The sequence below is a fragment of the Rhinoraja longicauda genome, chromosome 3 (genome assembly GCF_053455715.1).
Source record: "Rhinoraja longicauda isolate Sanriku21f chromosome 3, sRhiLon1.1, whole genome shotgun sequence".
Lineage (NCBI taxonomy): Eukaryota > Metazoa > Chordata > Chondrichthyes > Rajiformes > Arhynchobatidae > Rhinoraja > Rhinoraja longicauda.
Window position 1 is genome coordinate 65,012,491 of NC_135955.1, and position 17,513 is coordinate 65,030,003.

The 17,513-nt window shown below is 40.0% G+C and overlaps 1 protein-coding gene across 4 annotated transcripts in view; it reads right to left on the reverse strand.

The window, feature by feature from the left end:
• sncaip (synuclein, alpha interacting protein) overlaps nucleotides 1-16,646 on the reverse strand; it is a 59,830-nt gene extending 43,184 nt beyond the window's left edge. Inside the window, exon 1 of one of the 4 annotated variants that reach the window (XM_078396292.1) lies at nucleotides 16,538-16,646. The gene's annotated coding sequence lies outside the window, so the exon portion shown is untranslated. Of the gene's footprint in view, nucleotides 1-16,028; nucleotides 16,389-16,537 lie in introns of those variants that run through there. The other 3 variants (XM_078396291.1, XM_078396290.1, XM_078396289.1) reach the window with 3 other exon arrangements.
• Between the last annotated feature and the right edge of the window lie 867 nt (nucleotides 16,647-17,513).

Below are 17,513 nucleotides of genomic sequence, written 5' to 3' on the forward strand. Positions count from 1 at the left end.
GCTAGCAATATTGGATAAATATGCTGATGTTTCTGGTTAAATTAGGAGAATTTGTGGTTATGTTAGCAGACAAGGATAGAAATGGATTAGTGTGTAAACTTCCTAATTCTATAAACTCAAAAGCAGTAGAATCAATAGAACGGTGACATCATTATTTATATCATCATTACTTTTAGAAAGAAAAGATAGATCTCATCCAGTATCTTAATATTCTGAGAATCTTGAATATACTTTGCTTGACACCAGCTCTTTGAGCCTCAACTAAAGCATTAGACGGCAAACTTGAAAAAGAGAGTTCAAGTACGAGAAAATACAAAAATGATATTTGCAACTTGGCTGAAGATGAATAGGAATCGTATAAAATTATGTTTCAACTTTATATCTTTCAAATGAAATGACATGAAGATGTAATCAACGTTAATGAGTTTGCCATAGAATTTGATAAGGAAGTCCTGCTGAGATACTCCAGCATTTTGTGCTTATCTTAATTCAGAAGACATGGTTGACTATATTAAGGATTTGGATTCTATGGGTTCAATTCACCCAATTAGACTATGACATTTTAAAAGTAGGATTCAATATTGGAGCATCAATCTAAATTTAGCGCACATCTCTGGAGAGTGACTTAAACCCGCAACCTTTTGACTCACAAGCATGAGTGCTACCATAGAACCGCATTTTATATGCTGCATATTTTGAAATTCCATTTGTATAATGATAGTTTTACATACAGCATATATTACAGAGGTATGTCATAATTGATCGTTGGAAGAAACTGGAGCAAAAGCAGAACATATGGCCCTCAAACCAGCTCTGCCATGAAGGCCATAGAGAATCTGAACTCAGACACGAACATATTCAACTAATTCATTCAACATCAGCCACGTCCATCTGGGGCAAAGCATTACCAAGCTTTACAGCACTTTGAGCAAACATTTTCTCTCAACCTCCCCACTGTGTTTAATGGGCAGCATAGCAGTAGACTGTTGCTTCACAGCACCACAGGTTAGATCCCCACTACGTGTGCTGTCTGTGCAGAGTTTGTACGTTCTCCGCGTTTTCCCCATATGCTCGGGTTTCCTCCCACATTCCAAAAATATGCAGGTTTGTACATTAATTGACTTCTGTAAATTGCCCCTAATGTGTAGGATACGAAAATGGGATAACATAGAACCAGTGTGCAGGTGATCGTTTGTCGCCTTGGTGGACCAAAGGGCCTATTTCAATGCTGAATCTTTTAAACAAAAAACTAAACCATCATCTATTTTTAAAATATATTCCTACTTCTACAGGGGAAAATATCCTTTCACCATCTATTTAGTCAACCTCCTTGGAATCTTAAATAAGGCAATGGATGCATTTTGCATTCAGTCAAATATGGTTTCATTCTGCTCAATCTATCTTGTATTCCTCAGAGATCAATGCATCTTTCCTGATGTGTGGAGCCCCAAACTGAAAAGAGATGGAGTGTGATCAAAGCTATGTACAACCAAAATATCATCAGTGTCATTCATCAATTTCAACTTACCTGTAAAAAATCCATTGGCCTCCGATTATTTATTGTGTTATTGCAAGAGTTTAACAATGCCTTCAAAAAGAATGGGATCATAGTAGAGAAAATTTCTTAAATCCCCTGTCACCCTAGCAGAATATGGAAATATATCTTCATGTCATGACAGTTAAAAGATGTAAAGCTGTAAATATAATTTTATAAAACTTGTATTCAACCTCAGCAGAGAGGTGAATATTTTGTTTTCTAGGGATCCATAGTACAAACAATAGTGGTTCATAATAAAAGATTAACTTAAAATTTTAAATGATAATCGAGAAATTATATGGAGGCACCCTTCACAGAAAAGAATGCTGGAAGGGACAAAGGAAACATGAAAATATGAAATTTAGTAGTAGTAAAGCAAGCATAAAATGAGGAAAGTATGAAATCATGCAGGTAGACAGTAGAAAACATGGAAACATAGAAAATAGGTGCAGGAGTAGGCCATTCGGCCCTTCGAGTCACCACCGCCATTCCATATGATCATGGCTGATCATCAGTACCCTGTTCCTGCTTTTTCCCCATATCACTTGATTCCTTTAGCCCCAAGAGCTAAATCCAACTCTCTCTTGAAAACACCCAGTGAATTGGCCTCCACTGCCTTCTGTGGCAGAGAATTCCACATATTCACAACTCTGGGTGAAAAAGGTTTTCCTCATCTCAGTCCTATATGGCCTACGTCTTATTCTTAAACTGCGACCCCCTGGTTCTGGACTTCCTCAACATCAGGAACATTTTTCCTGCATCTAGCCTGTCCAATCCTTTAAGAATTTTATGTTTCTATAAGATCCCCTCTCATCCTTCCAAATTCCAGTGAATACAAGCCCAGTCAACCCATTTTTTCATCATATGTCAGTCATCCCGGGAATTAACCTGGTGAACCTACACTGCATTCCCTCAATAGCAATAATGCCCTTCCTCAAATTAGGAGACCAAAACTCCAGGTGCGGCGTTACCAGGGCCATGTCATAGTAGCGGATGTGTGATCTACCACCCCACCAGTGGACAGACGGCATTGGCTGGGGTATTTGAGAGGAGAAAAAGAGCATGCTTGGGACCAAATATTAAGGGAAAGTTGAGCTCAAGTACAAGGTCTGGAGTACTACATTTGACGAGTTCAAGGAAGAGTTAAAGGGAGCCAGGGAGCTCGAGATCCAGCAACATCCCTAACAGAGTGCCGACAGGGACTGGAAGAACATCCAGAACCACACTTTAATAGATTGTGGATGTATTACAGTAGAGTTTATGGACCAGGACACTAGGACCACATAAATGGAGATAATCTTAGGAGGAGTTTGTGAAAAGCCATCTTTCATGTTAATCGAACCATTCATTAAAATAGTGAATGATTCAGAGGACAATAACCATGGGAAGGCATGGATGTCGAGGAAAATTATGAGAGCTTGGGAGAGAGAGACATTAAAGAAACAGGAGGCTCAGACATCAGCAAAAATATGGAGAAATGAAGGAACAGTGAATGAATGGAAACTAGTGGTTGTGTTGTTGTAATTGTGGGAAACCAGGTTACTTTGTTAGGGAATGTGGACCACCCCAACCTCAAGCAAGAAAGGCACCAGATCATCTCACCATTTTAAAACACTAATGGGATTTGGAAGCTGTTAAGAGTTTGGATGATAGGGGAATGTTAACATGTATGTCTTTGCATGAACAATGTCTTCCACCATTCATATTTATCAAAGCCTTAAGGGTTTGAACGATTTTCTTTAGGTGTGTGTGGTTGTCCAATTCATCTATCACTTGCCAGGCCTTGTCCTGTCCCCACCTCTTTTCTTCAGCTTTGTCCCTCCTACTACATTTAGTCTGGAGAACGGTCCTGATCCGAACGTCACCTATCCATGTTCTAGGAGTGTAGCGTATCACCTCTGAACTATCTCTGCACTTTGTGTGTTTTTCTGGCCACGTGAAATCCAGGTTAATGTGTTAGATATGTGAATAAGTCTATTCTGCTCGTAAGAAGTCAGCTTTTCAGAAGAAATTGGAATTTGGGGAAATTGGCAAGTAATTTATATTTAAATTGAAAACTTAAGATTACTCCCCAATTGTTTCAATCTCAAATGTTGTTTGTTCTTAATAACAATGCATTTCCAAATGGTTAAAGGATATTACTCAAGACTTTTGGATTACTGATTTTGAGTTTGAGTTTTTTTGGAGAAACATAGTTGCATTTTACGTCAAAACCTGTGATTATGAAAGACAAACAAGCAGCCAGGATTCACAGAATGAAAATATATAATTTGCTTAAAGTTCAGCATGTGCCTGGTAAAATGTAAATGAGGGTCTGTGGTTCACTTTGCTAGTCAATTACGTCAATTCCTACCTTACAAAAAAAAAGGGATCTGAGGGAATTGTTTATTAGTCTGAAAAAAAGGAGGAAATTGTAAGAATTCCGTGGGCAGCAAATAATCTCATGGGTAAACATATGAATTTTGCACTGTTTACCCATCAGTTATGGCAGAAATGTTAACAATACCCTCCATTTAAAAAGTAAACAAGAAGGGATAGGAGAAATGCAATGGACACTGTATTAGGAAGTGTTGTAATACGATTGAAATACCCGAAAGTGGGACCAGCAACATTATCAGGGAGAGAAACACATTCTGGGGAAAATGAAACAAACTGTTCTGAACTTCCCCCAACGAATAACGGTGAAAGGTCTAAACCAGGTACTGGGACTATTTAATTACTGCAGGAATTTCAAGGAAAATTATTCCAAATTGGCTGATCCTCTGCAGAAACCCACGATGGGAGGAGCAAATATTTGAGAGAGAAAGAGTAGGTGGAATAAAGACTCCCAGGTTTAACTAAACCCTTGACTACCACTAGTACTGTGGCAACATAAAATCATGAGATAGAATGAGGCCAATTGCATACCATTCAACTAAACAAATCCCAGTGATATAGTAACAAGGAACTGCAGATGCTGGTTTACAAAGAAATACAGTGTTGGAGTAACTCAGCACGTCAGGCAGCATCAGGGAGAACATAAATAAGATGATGTTTTGGGCCAGGACCCTTCTTCAGACTAATTGTAAGGGGTGAGGGGAAGAAAGAAAGCTGGAAGAGAGGAGGCAGGGGAAAGCATGGCCAGTAATATGTGAACACAGGCAAGGGGGAGGGGGGGGGGGGGGGGGGGGGGTTGATAGGCAGATAGTTGGACAAAGGACAGAGATGAAAAAAACAGGTATGAGACAAAGGTGCCTCCATCACATCTGTAAATACTTGAGCTTGTTCATATGTTCACGAGACATACGAGCAGAATAAGACCATTCAGCCCATCAAGTCTAGTCTGCCATTTAATCATGGCTAATCGATCTGTCACTCCCAACCTCATTCCCTTGGCTTCTCCACATAACCTTTGACACCCTTACTAATCAAGAACCTGTCAATCTCAACTTTAAAAATACTCAAAGACGGCCTCCACAGCTGTCTGTAGCAACGAATTCCATCGATTCACCACCTATTTGAAGGTATGATGAAGTTAGTGGTAACACAAGACATCCAGACCACTATGTCATGCTACAAACTATGTGAATTACCTTAAGGTGGCGATATATATTAATTATAGACATTCTTACCGAGAATTTCATGGTAGCTTTCACATATATCAACCACCGACTCTAAAGGATTGATAGCTTGTTATCCTGTGTGAGTCGGACTATACGTCTTTAGATGACAGCCATAATGATCTGGATAAATAACTATGATTCCCCATATACTGACATTAGTTGAAAAAATGTGAACTGAAGGGTCTACCTTTGTGGAATGCAGTGGCCATACAAATCTACAAGATTGAGAGATGCAATGTGACTGAGTGAGTTTAATGTCATATTTTTACCTTGTGCAGAAGGAAAAATATACAGGGATAACACAGCAAGCTGCTTTATTTAATTTTCTCTCTTCCATTGCAATGATAGGTGTGCAAATTTCTGACAATTTAAAATCAAGGCAAATATTAGATTTGGAATTATTAGATTTTCTGTGCGACATCTAGGTAATATTATCAGAGACTGTGTTTGAAGTCACATTGACTAATAGCAACTTAGCCCATACAATCAAAAGTGATGGTCTTTTTACAAATTTCAAGAAATACCAGGACTAAGGCACAAGAAACAGGAAGAGCAATTTCCAAATTACCAGTATTTACAGCATTCACTTAGGCTTGTTAATTGTTAATGTGATTGTGTAAAACATAACATTCACAGGAAATCTGCTTCATAGTCCTTTGAGTTAAGTAGACCTTGATATGTATCTTAGAGAACAATTGTTCAGAAACAGTTGGCACAGAAAACAATGTAAAATACTTCAGTTTTAAAAATAAAGTGCTGAAGTAACTCAACAGGTCAGACAGCACCTCTGGAGAACACGGATAGGTGCAGCTTTGGGTTGGGGACTGAAGAAGGTTCCCAATTCGAAATGTCACCTATCCATGTTCTCCAAAGATGCTGCCTGACCTACCCCCATCCCCCCCTCCTCCCACGCACACATCCATTCCCCCACTGAGTTACTCCAGTACTTTGCATCTTTTTTTGAAACCAGTATCTGCAGTTCCTTATTTTTCTATTTTGATTTTAGTTACATTTAGCATTTTGATTTAATAAATCAACTAATAATGTGTTTATTTTTCAGAATGTAAATAAATATCCAGGCAAGCATTTTCTTCATATTACAAGTATTCATCAGGCATAGTGTACAAGTAGACGAATGGGTACCATCTCTGAATTCTGATACGATAGAACATGAAATTGGTACTGTTATTCTAATTAAATGAATAGTAAAGACTTCAGATTTACCAAAAGATCTGTCTTCACAGCAAATTTTCATAAAAATGTGGTTTTAAAATTGCTACTCCAAGCAGTAAATGTGTTTGGTTTCTCTTATGTACTGTTCCACTTTCTGTAACTGTACTTAATCTTTATATTTCTGCCAAGAGACTTATTTATCATGCTTAACTATATTGAAACAACTGCATAGCGTGCAACATTTTCCATAGAGTATATTTGTTGCAGATGCATGCAATACCTTCAAATATGGTACAGTTAGGAATGTAAGCATTTCCTGTGGAAATTGTGCATTTGCCAACATTGTGCTGCAGCCTTAAGAACATGGCATTTTATGAGGTACAAAATAACAGCCTGACATCTGCCAAACATAAATCAAACATTTTTGGAAACATCCAAATTTAGCTTTGCATATTTGATTAAACATTCTTGGTTTTAGAATTTGCAAAGAGCAAAGGGGTAACAATTAAAACTAAGAATAAACTGCACAAAATACTGATTTTACTTTTCCTGCCAGTATTTTGCAGAAAGAAAATAACCTCTGCAATTCATTATTTAACCAAAGCAATATTTAAGCACATCGAAAAGCATTAATCAAAAACGGTGAAGGATTACTTCATTACTTCAAGATCAAAAGTAACACTCAACAGTTTACTTTTACTTTGCTTCAGAGATACAACACGAAAACAGGCCCTTTGGCCCACAGAGTCTGTGCCGACCAACAATCACCCTGTACACTAGCACTACCCAATACACTTGGAACAATTTACAATTTTTACCAAAGCTAATTAATCTATACGTCTTTGGGATGCAGAAGGAAACCCAGAGAAAACCCACGCAGTCACAGGGAGAACGTACAAACAGTACCCATAGTCAGGATCGAACCCAGGACTCTGATGTTGTAAGGCAGCAACTCTACTGCTGTTCCACTGTGCCACAATGAACACTGCAAAGGAGTGTCGCAATGAAAGAAGTTACAAACATTTATTTTAATTTTTTTTAATTCAATAGTTATGATAATAAGGTATTGGGAAGTTGAAACACCATGCAGTTGAGTGAAATTATGCAAGATGAGACAGGATACAGCAAGAGAAACCTTGATGACGTGAATAATGTTGCGAGTTGAAACTTTGGTATACTGCTGTGCTAACACATTAATAAACAAAATAGAAGATTAAAATTTGTTTCCCAAAAAATAAGGTTACACCTAGAACATTTGAAAGCCTGAAGTTCAAAGGAATGGACAAGTTCATATACTTGGGAAGTTGTATGTACCAAAAGTAATGCAAAATAATTTGACTCACAGGGAGCAGTACTTGTGAAGTAATATACTGTATAATAAGAAATAAATCGCAAAAGGCGATTAACTACTAAAAATGATGGATTTACAAGGACCAAGTCAAAGATAGAATTGAGGTGCAGTATCATGTGCACAAAGTTTGAATGCAATAGCATCAACTCATGGCAAGATTTTAAGAATTGGCAAATAAAACCCATTAAGGGAAAAGGTTTGGGACATTTAAGTTGCATATCAATTCCAATTGCAACAAGGAATTGAACTTGCCCTTAATTAATTTCATGTTCAGCACTCAGCCTGTGCTGTAATGGCCAACTTGCTTTAGATCCACATATTCTTGATGTCTTGAGAGACTAGAAAGGTGCTAGCCAAAGCAGTGTTAGCGATCAATAATTTACAGTTCCATTTATTCCTTGGGTACACTGCAAAATTGTTTATTCACATTAATACTTGCATGTACAATACTGGTTAAACGATGTCAATATAGTGTTACCAAGTGGTTTTAAATTAATTTAGAATGTTTGCAGATCACCTACTTCAAGGTAAGATGCACAATTCAATTTGCTAGATCATTTTAGTTTGAAATAGATAATAACTGACGTGTTATTTGCAGCAGTGGGTCATCCAAAGGTATATTTTTAATTAAATCTCGCCTTGTATTTTCAGGTTTTACATCATTTAACAAGTTGCTGAATGTGCGTACATCTGTGGACGCATACATCCAAGATCAGAGTGAGCAGACCAAGCAAGTGTATGTCTGCTAAACCAAACAGACTGATGTTAAATTAATACAAAGACTGAGCAGCAAGTATAAAGCAATATGGGCAATTTCCATGCCAAATCAAGTAAATGTAAAATTAAGAGACAAAGAAAGGATGCAAAAGGAAAAAAAAGAATGTGAAAATGTTTGAAAAAGTTAATTTGGGGGTATCTCAGAAGCTCAATAACCATATTTAGCTAGCTGCTAAAGAAGCACTTTAGATTGAAATAGACAAGGTTCAACTTTGTGTGTGTTTAGTTTTTATCGAGTGCACAATACCCATTCAATGAGGCATAGAGCTATACAGCATGGAATCCCGTCTGACGATAATTATAGCTTTGCTTGGTTTACCTTTAACTGTTTATGTTGTTGTCTGTTTTAAGAAACAAACTTTAACACATGTACCTCCAAGTGTCTTTTAAATGTCGTAATTGCATCCATCTCGACCACTTCCTCTGGCAGCTCTTTCCAAAGACATACAGGTTTGTAGGTTAATTGGCTTCTGGAAAAATTGTTACAAAAATTGTCCCTAGTTTGTAGGATAGTGCTAGTGTATGGGGATCGCTGGTCGGTGTAATCTCTGGGCCGAAGAGCCTGTTTCTGCACTGTATCTCTAAACTAAACTGTCACCCTTCAGTTTCTTATGTTGCAGGGAAAAGACTCAGCTTCTCCTTGCAACTCAAATCTTGCAGACCTGGTAACATCTTCAAATTTTTTTTGTAGTCTTTTCAGTTTAATAATATCCTTACTAGACAAGAACTGTACACCATACTTCAAATCCAACTCATGAAAGTTTTGTGTAGGAAGGAACTGCAGATGCTGGTTTAGACCAAAGATAGACACAAAATGCTGAGTAACAGCAGAACAGCAGCATCTCTGGAGAGAAGGAATGGGAGACGTTTCGGGATGAGACCCTTCTTCAGAGGATTTGGGCTGTTATGTGACGACCCAACTCCAGTGCACAAGCATGTCAAATGCCTTCTTCCTCACCCTGTGTCTTTTAAATATTGTAATTGTGTCCAATTTCATGGAACTATGTACATGAACTCCCCAGGACTCTGTTATACAACACCCACTGAGACTGGCCTGGTTTGTCCTACCAAATTGCAACACATCACTGTACCCGAATTAAACTCCATCTGTCATACTTCAGCCCATTGGCCCCATTAATCAAGATCCCACTGTAATCATAGATAACTTTCACTGTCCACCACACCACCAATTTTAGTGTCATCTGCCAAACTCACTAATCTTACCAACTAAGGTTTACATCCAAATGGGTTAATATAAATAACAAACAACATTGGACTCAGCACCAATCCCTGTGGCACACCACTTGTAGATGTCTTGGTCTAATAAAACAACCCTGCACCACCACCCCCTCTCTCTCCAAACTTTAAACCAATTTTGTATTCAATTGACTAGCTTGCACTGAATCCCACATGAACCAACCTTCTAGACCAGCCTCTATGCGGTACATTGTCAAAGGACTTGCTAAATTCCAGACAACGTCTATAGCAATGCCCTCTTTAATCTTCTTAGTTACCACATCCATGAAATTAACAATCTATTCAAGTTGAACTGCTCCTCTGACCCTCAGTAAAGCTGTTATACAACTCCCATTTCAACCACAGTAAGCTCCACTTTACTTGCCATTTACCTGGACAGCAAGTCTGATAAACAGATAGCCCCTCTCAAATTAATTGATGCACCAACACTTAAAAGCAACCACACGTCTACATGGAGGTGTAATTTAAAGTTCTGAATTTCCAATCTGAAGTATGCCACCAGATATAGAAGAAAATTCACTTTTACTGGACTCACTCAATTTGTAAAACTAAATTAGGCCCAACAATTAAAAATCACGACAAAAGTAGAAGTGATGGTATGCACACTCTACTAATCTAAACATTTCAATGATCTACTTTAAAAATAAAACTCAGTGGTCACACATTTTCAATAGTCAATACAATTTAAATCACCAATTAAAGACCAGCATTTGCCACTCAAGCATACAGATGAAGAGCAGCAATAGATTTTCTTTTGCAACAACTATGGTGGAAGTGTTTATTTTGTTGTTGTTTTTTTTCCCCTTCATATCAACCAGCTCAGAGATGGTGGGAATGGAAAAAAAACAGTGTTATATCTGCAGCTGGGAAAAGTTCAAAACTGCATCATCTTGATTTATTAGCCTTATAAACTAAGTGTCAAGTTTTCTCAGGACTTCAGTGTATAATCCCTTGACAGTCATATGGAACAGAACTGAAGCATTATGCATCAGAGGCTGAAACTAATCTCAAATGACAAAGAATCCCCAATGGCATTATAAACACATATTGAAATCTTTTACTGTGCTTGCCCCTTTTTGCAATTCAACAGTAACTGCAGAATCTGTTTTAGAGGGCACGACAGCACATAGAATATCTACATATGTACTTGACCACATAAACCAGTTTTTCATCAGAAATTGTAAAACAAAACATGGCACTTATCAGCAGCAACCATCTGACCAAAAGCTTGTCTAAATTTAAACTATATTTAGAAATGTACTCTGCATTTGTACCAGCTGACAACAGAATAAATCAATTTAACAATAATAATAAATCAAATTCATAATGTATCCATTTTCAAAAGATACTACAAATCAACTCCTGGAGGTCAACTGTGACAAGGCTATCTCCTAGGCTAGGTTTAATTTCATTTTTGTGATGTATCAAGGTACAGCAAAAAGCTTTGTTTTGCTTGCTATCCAAACTGATCAGATATACCATATATGACCAATCAAGTCAAACTCAAGTACAATGGAGGAAAGATACAGAGTGCAGAACATTGTTGTGCATTAGTTCCACAGACAAAATCTAATGTCCACAATGGGGTAGAGGTGCATTATTCAGTACCCTAGCTTATGGAAGGACCATTGGAAGCCTGATAACAGACAGGAAGCTGTTCCAGTGTGATGGAGACACATTCAAAGCTTTTGTACTTACTGTCGAATGGGAGCTGGGAAAAAGAGGAATGACCGAGGTGGAACAGGCCCTTGATTACATTGGCTACTTTTCTGAGGCAGCCTGAAGTGTGGATGGAGTCAATGGTGGGAAGTTTGGTCTGTATGATGGACTGGGCTATATCTACAACTCTCTGCAATTTCTTGCGGACAGTATGCTTTATACGGTGCATCTATTCAGGAGCAATGCCATCTAACTTTTAATCTGGAGGAATATGGTCAAATTGTCATCTGATCCAAGTTGGGTTTTCCCTCATCTTTATTATGCTGGGTCATTTCTGTTCTTCCTGACATTTGTTTCCTTGAGCTTTTTCTTTATTTTTATAAATTAAAGCACTCAAGAAGATTCTTTCTGTTTGTTTGATCATTTTCAAACTGTCTGCTTGATCATTTTCTCCTCACAATTCTTTCACCATTCTACATAGCATAACCTTTGCCTACTATGTGACCATTAATAGACCAGTAGTCATTATCTTGCTGAACTTCCATGGTTTTGCAGATCCTCTTCATTTTCAATTGACAGGGTTATCATCTTCCTACTCAAGATTATCAACATTTTAACTTCCCATTTTGATTCATGCCTGAATCTCTTCCACTGTGACCACTCTCATGTTGTACTCAATAATAAGTTAAACATGCACAATGATAAATCCTTGCCCAAATCTTGATATTGAACCACTGAGTTTTATATCTCCACCAGTAGATACACACACACACACACACAAACTTACTAAAGCCCTAGCTCCTTCAACGTTTAATAATCACTGCAGTCTCTTGGCTCTTAGTTAATAAAAATAATTAATTCAAGGAAGAATCAGATGTTTTGGTATACACATTTTCCTATGCCTCCGAATCACCCTCTCTTTTCTTCTCTTACAGTTCATTAACTCTTCCTGTAACTTTGAGTACATTCCAAAGCCCTGTGTAAAGCATACAGTCTATGCTTTACTGTAGTCGGGCAACAGTGAGAACTTATGGCACATCCTAAAGAGGAGCTGAAGGACAAAGGCCTATATTAACATACACACATTCAGTAGACTTGAAAGTATATTAACTTGCACAATAACAGGGGAACAGCCCTAACAATCGAGATGGATGGATTTTTTTTGTGCAATGTTATAAACATTTAGAGTTCTCTAGTAAAGAGAGCTGTAGATATTCAGTCTTTTAATATATTCAAGGCAGACACAAATGGACTAGGAGAACCATGTTACAGGGATTAAAAAGGCAAAGCAGACTTCACACCTGTCAAATCTTGCAGAATTCCTCCTTTGTCTATCACAGACTTTTTCTGCAGTCTTACACTAAATGACTCTAGTGGGAAAACAAAATTGCACTGGTGTTCAGCACACACAGAATGATAACAATAGGGCCAGAGAGAGAGAGTGTTTCAAGTGGGAGAAATGTATGGAGGCTGTGAAGAGAAAATGCATGTAAAAGGATATGGTGAAGAAGCTCCTTAAACAAAGGAGCTGGGAACCATGCAAAATACCGCAAGATCCAAATCTACAAAACTGGCAGGACCAGTGAGTCAGTCCAAATGCACATGTAATTATATTATGGCAAGCAAAACTCAGCAGGTCAGGCAGCAACTGTGGAGAGAATGGACAAGCGATATTCTGGGACCCTTCTTCAGACTCAAGATACTTTGGCAATACAGGTTATTGGATTAGTGATTGAATAGGTAACCAAACGGTCAGTATTGGGAAAGAGAAATAGAGGCCAAAGGAATGGAGTTCAGTTTTCTATCCTTGCCTCACCTTTGAAGAGTTGCAATCAAAGATTCCCTTAAAATTTATTAAACAGAGAAGTTTCTGGAAGGCCATTGCAAGAGTATAATTAACCCCTAATTTCAAGCCACAGTATTGATAACTACACGCTGGTGGTCAACTGTGAAGAATGTGGATAGAAGCCTCCACAAGGCACACTGAGTACTCCAATCAAGGGAATGAAGATGGCACTAGCTCTACTGAAGGCAGGAGATCAACCTTTGTGACGAGCATAGCACTCTAGATCCCAGTGACGACATTTGAACAGGCCTAAGTATAACGGAGATACAAGAGCTTATAGATGTTGGAACCTCAACAAAAAAAACTGCTGGAGAAACTCAGTGGGTTAGGAGGCACCTGTGAAGGAAATAGACTGACAATGTTTTGAGACTGAAGAGTCCCGACCCAAAATTTATCTGTCCATTTCACTCCAAAGATGCTGCCTGACCTGCTGAGTTCCTCGAGCAGTTTGTTTTTTACCCAAGCATGAAGGAAAGTGTTTGGGACTGGATTAGATAAATATAACCCAATTTGGGGTTATACTTATCTGCAAAAGTCCATTTCCACTGTGATTCACCTTGTTTCTTTTTTTGCGTCAAAACTATAAAAACACCTGGGGAAAATGCACTTAAAAGTATACTGGTCAAAGTCCTTAGAAAACATTGGAGCAAAAAGAAGGAAATGAATCAATGTGGCGGAAGAGACATTCTCCTCTACCATCTCAGATTTTGATCATCTATTTACACTTCTTTTGGACACTCTTCTTTGTAAGCCTCTTTCAACCAGGGATACCCTGCATGTCTTCTTCAATTCTGTTTTACTGCTCCCCGTCTTATTACAGACCTTCTCTTTTATTTACGGTAATTCATCCAAACGTACAATTCCCCAAACGTTAACTATAATGTTAGATTTAGAAGGTGACCTTAACTGGAGTCGTGTTTGAAACTCAGAAAAATCAAATAATCAGGGACAGGAATAATCATTTTAAGACAAATAAACGTAGAAGACCTTGAGGAACAAAAGCTGGAGTGGGTCATTCAGCTGCACATGGCTTCTCTGTTATTCAGTATCGTCACGACTGACCTTCAGCCTCAGCATCACTTTCCTGCAAAAATCCCACAACCAAGGATTCCTTTAATAACTAAAATAAACTCATTGAATTTTGTTCTGAATGCACTTAGCGACAGAACTTCCACAGTCTTCTTGGGTTCATAATTACATCCTGAGGATAGCTGTTCTTTGAAGAAATGTCCCCATGTCTTTGTCATGAATGCCAACCCTTAGTTTGTGTCCACCCCCCATCTGTATCCACCCATTATCTGCCAGTCTGTCCTGCCCCTCCTCCTTACATGATTTCTTTCTCCTCTTTAACCCCCCCCCCCACAATCAGTCTTAAGAAGGGTCCTGACCCAAAACGCCATCTTATCCATGTTCTCCAGAGATGCTGCCTAACCTGTTGTTACTCCAGCACTTTGTGTCTTTTTTTGTAAACAGCATCTCTCCCTTTTCATCAAGTTCTCATTCCTTACACAGTAAAAACTGTACTCAGCTTCTTTAGTCAGAGGGTGGTGAATCTGTGGAATTCATTGGCGCAGACGGCTGTGGAGTCCAACTCATTGGGTATTTTTAAGGCACAGATTGCCAGATTCTTGATTAGTAAGGTTATCAGGGGCTATGAGGAGCAGGCAGGAGAATGGGGTTGAGAGGGAAGGATAGATCAGCCACGATTGAATGGCAGATTAGACTTGATGGGCCGAATGGCTTAATTCTACTCCTATAATTGATGAATTTATGAGCACCATAGCAGAACCCAATCTCTCACTCCCTATGTATTCTACCAGCTCCCAAGCTCCAGACAGGTAACCAGTTCCAGCTGATCATCTAACTAACTTGGAACTGTCAAATGGCTTGTTTACTACCACTAGCTTGTTTACTACAAGTGAAACTGTAAAAGGATTAAGATATTCTAGCAGCAAATTTTGATTAAGATGAATTAGTTAAGTATTCATCAGTCATCAAATTCCTCTTCAGTACACTTGGTAAGAACTGTGGGGAAACTACTCTGCTTGAGGTACTCAGCATATCATTCCTTTGGATAATAGTAAGCAAAACTACACATATGCCCAACTATGGTCGAACTCAAGTTTTACATACGTTCAGCTCTATATCTTGCCATTGGCATTGTTATGGTCTTATTCTTACCCTATTATAAGAATCCCCTAACATCTTTGTTTTTTTTTTACATTGCATAGCTTCCAGTCAAGTATATTTTTTACACCACTTCAAATTTCCTGATCCCAAATTGAAAGGTCATTAACTATTTCCCTCTTCTGGCAGCCGAGTGCTACCATCTTATTTTTGTCCACTTGTTTTGCTAATTTATTATCACATCAACAGCAACCCCATGCAGCTTCCTTTGCTCCTGAGAGTTACTTCCGATGCCTCCAGTTGGGGTTGTTTTTTTTTTAGCGCTGGCCCCCTTCATCCAAATCATTAACCCTTTGACTGCAGTGCTTCCCCGGGATGCCCAAGCAAGGACGTGTTCAAAGTAGACTCGGCGCTGGGGATGGATGCAGGTCCTGGCGGCACCAACAGCAGCGTCCAAACGCCCCTCCGGCTCTCCAGCCCCAACCCCGGCCGTCAAAGGTCGGTCCGCGAAGAAGCGACGGGACACCCAGTCTCACTCAATGAGCCAGGCTGCCTCACCCACCCCCAGGAACAAGCTACCGCCGGCCTCTGCCTGCGTGCCTCAGTCCAGCGCTCATTTACTGACGGCTGAGGGGACGTTCAGATGCGCCGACCCTTTACCAACCCGCGCCCCCACCCTGGCCGTGCGCTCAGACCTGCCTCGGGCAGCAGAAGCACCTTCTTTCCTCTCCACTGAAGTGTCGCTGACTGTGGAGGTTTTTTTGTTTTGTTTTTATCCTCGCACCATCTTCAGATCGAGAAGACAGGAGCCCCCGCGTTTTCCTCACCTTCCTTCCCCCACCGTGTCCGCTCCGCCTCAACCTACTCTCACTCTCTCTCTCTCTGCCCCCGGGGAGAGTCGCCTCCCAGCCCGGGCCGCACTGACTGACTGGCGGCCGCGCCAACCGCTGGCGGAGGCGTCCTCTCGCCGGCCAATCGCCATGCGGGGGTCGCGGGGGACACGGCGGCAGCGCCCGCCCCACTCCTTTGTTTCAACTGAGAGGTTGAGTGAGGATGGCAACCGCTGTCCGCGGCGCAGCCTCACGGCAAACCCGCTCCCAGCAATAACGGTAAAGTATTCCAAAAAATAACGGCAAACCGCTCCCCAGCATTGGCGGTTAATCGTTCCAAGTGATAACGGTAAAATGTTCCAAGCATTAAGGGCAAACCTCGCAGCGCAATAACGTCAAACCTCGGATTGACGGATGATCGTTCCCAATGTTAACGGTATTAACGGTATCGTGTTCCAAGCCACAGCGGAAAGGTCACGAGGCCACGTTCAAACCCGCACGCGCGGGGGCGGGGGGGGGCGGACGGACGTCGCCGCTGCTTCAGGTGAGGGTCCCGCCGGGGGGCTCCCTGCTACTGCAGTGTCCTGGCCTGGCTCCCATCCACAGCACAACAACGTCCCTGCAACAAAAACAAACACTGGGACGGTGCAGCTGCCCTGCACCTCAAGCCCGAAACAGTTAAACAGAACCCCGTTCTCTAATGATAGACACAGAAAGCTGGAGTAACTCGGGCAACATCTCTGGAGAGAAAAAATGGGTGAAGTTTCAGGTCGAGACCCATCTTCAGACTGTTTTCTTATGTTTGACACCACGAATGTTTGTTTCAATCTCGTTGGTGCTTCTGCACACTGCGATTTCTTTGTAATTATTCCCCCCCCCCCCCATTTGGAATACCCCCCATGGTCCATTGGAGTCTCGCACGTTGAGGAGGTCATGCAAAGAGTGAGTTCACCGAATATCTTTGTTCGTTCGGGAACATTTGCAACTTGTAAAAAAAAAGTCCCCCAGGTGCTTTCGAAAGAGAGTTCACAACCAAAACATGGGACGGTTAATATATAAAGGCATCCCAAAACTTAGTTGCCGATCCTGGAATTTTCAAATAACTGGAAATAACTGGCAGTTCCAGTGAAAAGAGGAAATCAAAGCTAACATTTCAGAGCACTAACCTTTCATCAGAACTGAATAATTTACAAGTTTTAATGCGCAAAGGGGGAGGGGTGGGAGAACACAAAAGTTAGATTGTGATTGGGCAATGATATATGAGATGACACGGGTGACTGCAATGTGAACAATGATGTTAAAGAAGTTGATGACAAAAATCTAGTCCTGAAGAAAGTATAAATTGAAGAAGTTA